The sequence below is a fragment of the Mirounga leonina genome, unplaced genomic scaffold (assembly GCF_011800145.1).
Source record: "Mirounga leonina isolate KUSES-001 unplaced genomic scaffold, KU_Mleo_1.0 Mir_173, whole genome shotgun sequence".
Taxonomy (NCBI): Eukaryota; Metazoa; Chordata; class Mammalia; order Carnivora; family Phocidae; genus Mirounga; species Mirounga leonina.
The window spans coordinates 28,191,903-28,196,718 of record NW_023270447.1 but is presented as its reverse complement, the minus strand read 5'-3'; the positions used below and the strand labels follow the sequence as shown (position 1 = coordinate 28,196,718).

The window sequence follows — 4,816 nt, the reverse complement described above, 5'->3', positions numbered from 1 at the left end:
ATTTCAACAAAACTAAGTTTCTACCAAGAAAGTTCAAATAAGTTCATTGCCTTCTTTTTACCTGGTCTGGAGGAATCTTGCAACATGAAAGTAAGGCGCTCCTAAGAGAAGCCAGGAAACCTATTAAAAAAAAAAGACAAAAGAAAAACTTAAAAAAGTAAACATAAAAGCTCATAAAAATATTAGATATCAGGTTTTTAAATATGCCAACACATATTTGACATATTACTATCTTTAATGAAACAATGTATACCTCAACACTCATTTTATTTGCTTTAAGAAGTATATCATTTTGCATATACAAATACGGAATAATTGTGCTGTACACCTGAAATGAATTAATGTCAATTATACCTCAATTTAAAAAACTAAAGAAAATAAATTCCAAATAACCCATTTCTACCAAAAAAAAACCTAAAAAAAAAAGAAGTCTATAATTTTATTTCATTATATTTCTGAGAGAAAAAAAGAAAACCTTTGATCTTAATACTTGAAATTGGAGAGAATGACTGAGCACATAAAACCTCCCTACTTGAACAGTTTAGATAATAAAGACTATAGGACCAAATGCATATTTAATTGTATGATATTCCTTTGATGGGACATCTAAATGGAACACGCTTTATTCTTTCTATAAGGCAAGAAATGTGCTTCCCAGAGTAAGGAGGTATAAGAAACCATGTATGTCTCTAACAGGAAGGCTAAAATATAGCATTTGTGGCAACATCACAGCTGACATATCTTGGCATAATCATAACCTATATTTTACTAATTTAAAATTTTTTAGAGGAGAGTTTTAATGTTCCAGCTTAGAAATGCCTCACATCTCCACCCCTCAAGTAGATATGAGACACCTAATGACAAAGAATATGTACTTGGCTTTGTCACAGAACCTGCTCTGTTGAGCGAATCTTCATAAATTCCCCTTGTGATTAACTTACTTATACAAGCTAAGCATTCAAGAGTTTGATGATACTAAATGTCATGGTTTCCACTATAAATTTGTTGATCATTTTATGCAAACCTCCTTTATTTTTTTATGCATTAACACATAGTTATTGCATGTTCACAATTTGCCAGACCCTAAGGAACTAGTAATATCATGAGCGGGGGAGGGGTGAAGGGGTGGGAGAGAGATGAGCTCTTCCTTTACAGAGCTTGTTTTAGTGGAGGAATTAGAGACTGAGGAAACAATTGCACAGCCATTAAAACAATTACAATTTTATAAGTGCTAAGAGGGAGTGAAGGATTTATTAGGTTGTTTTTATGAAGCCAGGCCCTCACTTAATCTGGAAAAGCTTTCCTAGATTGTGATTGGGTAACAAAGCACAAAAGAGTGTCAATCAGAGAGGGTAAGTGAGGGAAAGTGTCCAGGCACAGGGAATATCATACACAGAAGCACCTGTCACAGAAATGAGTATCTGTACATCAATGCTGAGAGTTTTTTCCCACTGTAATGTGCAATCTTCATTAGATATAGCCCTGACCGGGGAGTGTTTCTTATGCTTCTTTTGCCTCCACAGGTGGTTATGTGACTAACTCCCATCCAAGAAGTTTGATGAAAGTGGTGTGTGTCATTTCTATTCCCTGGTTGACCCCTGGGATGGAAGAAGCACGGATACCTGAAATACCACATGAAGGAAAGTCACCTGACACCAAGAAATGCCCATATTAGGTTGTTAGATGAGTAAACAAAAAGCATCTATTCTTTTTAAGGCACTGAAATTTGGGAGTTTATTTTTACAGCTGGAGTATGCTTAATCTTACCCTAACCAAAACAGTATGAGCTGGAAAGTAACTAAAGATTTTTGAGTGACTGAAAGATGTAAAGTATGACTAGGGTACAGAAAGAAAAGAGAACATGAATTGGACCATATGCTTACATTTCAAATAACACTATGGCAAGATAAATATCCTGAACAATGCCTCACTGTAATACAGCCAGAAATTCTGGAAAAAATACAATAAACATTATTTTTAATCTACAGTTAAGCCCAACCCCACCCCAAGTAATAAAAACACCAAAGGACCCAAATCAAAGAGAAAAGTAAAAGCCAGAATGGTAAGCTAAAAGCTATTATCTCTACCAACATCAGAAATCAAATTTTACCGGAGAATATAGGTAATGAACTTTGGCCCATGCAATCAGAGTTGGGGGGGGGTAGATGGGGTTGGTTAAATTAGATTTCTCTCTAACTCCCCTTTCCAGACCAGGGAGGAACTCTAAAAGAAAATAAGCCAATAAATAAACATGACAAGCGTACTTATCTGGCTTGGCCTGTGCTGTGATGGAAACAAGTCTGCAAATTTACAAATACAAACTTGCTCTCACATCATGGTTTCCATAATCAGATTTATACTATGTACCTTGCAAAAAAAATCATACAGGTATATTAACATAAAATAATCATGAGTTATGGACATTTCTAAGGCACTTATATTTTAAAATATTATCTTTCAAATTATGGCCCAAATGTGGCCCCAAATGATTCTCACAGAAAAAAGCCACCAAAACCAAACTCACAGTCCAAAATTATAAAAGTTTTATAAAAATGGCACCACAAGTGCTATTCAGCGAAATCAAGACAGGAGAATTAAATCCCTATTTCTCCAATAGCTGAAGTAATAGATGTAGAGTAAAAACGGACTTTTAAAACGTTTAAAGAAATAAAAGATGGAGGGGCGCCTGGGTGGCTCAGTCGTTAAGCGTCTGCCTTCGGCTCAGGTCATGATCCCAGGGTCCTGGGATCGAGCCCCGCATCGGGCTCCCTGCTCGGCGGGAGGCCTGCTTCTCCCTCTCCCACTCCCCCTGCTTGTGTTCCCTCTCTCGCTGTCTCTCTCTCTGTTGAAAAATAAATAAAATCTTAAAAAAAAAAAAAAAAGAATCGGTAGATACCTTAAAATAAAAATTAAAAAAATTAAATTTTTTTTAAAAAAGAATTAATAGATATTTAGGGAGCTCCAAAAGAAATCCATGAAACAAGTAACAAATTACAGCCTGAGCTGGGTCCCATTTTCAAATGATGGGCAAGCGCATTAAGAGAATCCATGTTCTGGCGCCTGGGTGGCTCAGTCGGTTAAGCGTCTGCCTTCGGCTCAGGTCATGATCCTGGGGTCCCGGGATCGAGTCCCGCGTCGGGCTCCCTGCTCTGCGGGAAGCCTGCTTCTCCCACTCCCACTCCCCCTCTGCTTGTGTTCCTGCTCTCGCTATCTCTCTCTCTGTCAAATAAATAAAAATCTTTAATAAAAAAAAAAGAAATAAAAGATGGAAACAAATATCTGCAAAATTAAAGATAATATTTAGTATTACAGAGATCTGAAGATTAATTAAATAGGTAATCTATAAATAAAAATTACGTAATGCACTCTTCTCACAAAGCCCCTCCTGCGCGCCGCTCGGCGCTCCAGGTCCGCCTTGTCTGCGCGCCCACCAGCCGGCGGGGAGCCCACGAGCCTGGGTTGCCTGCGGGGCAAGGTGCTGCTCTTCCAGAACGTGGCTTCGCTCGGAGGCCCAGAGCTCTGGGATTACACCCAGATGAACCAGCTGCAGCGGCGCCTCGGGTCCCAGGGCCTGGTCGTGCTCGGCTTCCGCCGCCACCATTTCAGGCATCAGGAAAACGCCAAAAGCGAAGAGATCCTGAATTCCCTCGAGCACGTCCCAGCCCGCGGCTGGCTCCAGCCCAACCTCTCGCCTTCCGAAAAGGGCGAGGTGAATGGCGTGCAGGCGCACCCCCTCTTCGTCCTAGGACGCCATCGCGCTCATGACCGGCCCCAAGTCCATCACCCGGCCTCTGGTGGGCTGCAACGACGTCGTCTGGGACTTTGAGACCTGATGGTGTGCCTGTGCGCAGCTACAGCTACAGCCGCTGCTTTCCAGCCATCGAATATGGAGCCTGACATCGAAGCCCTGCTGTCCTGGGGGCCCAGTTGTGCCCAGGCAACCCGCCTATCTCTGCTGCTTGGCAGTCACAGCACTGTCCTCGAGGGATTTCATGCACAATGGTGTTTCCTCGAAATCTGCATGGAGGAACGCTTGATTTCCGGGAAAATCCTCTGAGATGGGTGCTGCTTCTGCATCCCAACACCCCCTCCCCAAACCAAGGCTCCTCGCTAATAAAGTGCCCAGTGTCAGCAAAAAATAAAAAAAAATAAATAAAACATAATCATTGAAACACAAGAATAGAGTCGTGAATAAAAAAAAAAAACTGTGAAGAGAATTGTCAAATTTGAAGAAATGTACCACAGAAATTCAAAAAATTGAAGTTCAAAAGAAAACACAAGCTAAGAGTTGTGAAGGATAGAATAGAAATGTCTCAGTTTTTCTAATCTGATTCACAGAGGACAATATGAAATATGATGGGGGCAATATTGGCAAATACAGTGAATAAGAATTTAACGGAATTGAGGAAAAATAAGAATATTTAGGCTCAGCAAACACATGTCCTTCCATGCAAAGTAAACAAAAGAAAACCCACACCAAGTCACTTTATAAACATATTTAAAAATATCAAGTGCAGGAAGAAAAACTTAAAAGTAGCCAAAAGAAAAAGAAAGATTACTTGCAAAATGTGCAATATCACAATGAATATAAACAGTCTATAGAATAATATCCTCAAAATTCTGAGAAAGGTTTGGTAGGAGGAGAAAACTGTCAATTTAGGATTAGATACCAAACTAAACTATCACTAGGGATTTTAGAAGAAATAAAGACATTTGAGACAAAGAACTTGCCACTAACCTACCCTCACTAAAGGAAATAAAGGATTATTTCAGAAGGATGAATAGTATCACAAAAGGAAGGTCTGAGATGAAAAAA

General features: G+C 39.6%; 1 pseudogene; it reads left to right on the top strand.

Moving 5' to 3' along the window:
• The first annotated feature begins 3,370 nt into the window (after positions 1–3,370).
• LOC118018946 lies at positions 3,371–4,057 on the top strand (annotated as a pseudogene).
• The last annotated feature ends 759 nt before the right edge of the window (positions 4,058–4,816 follow it).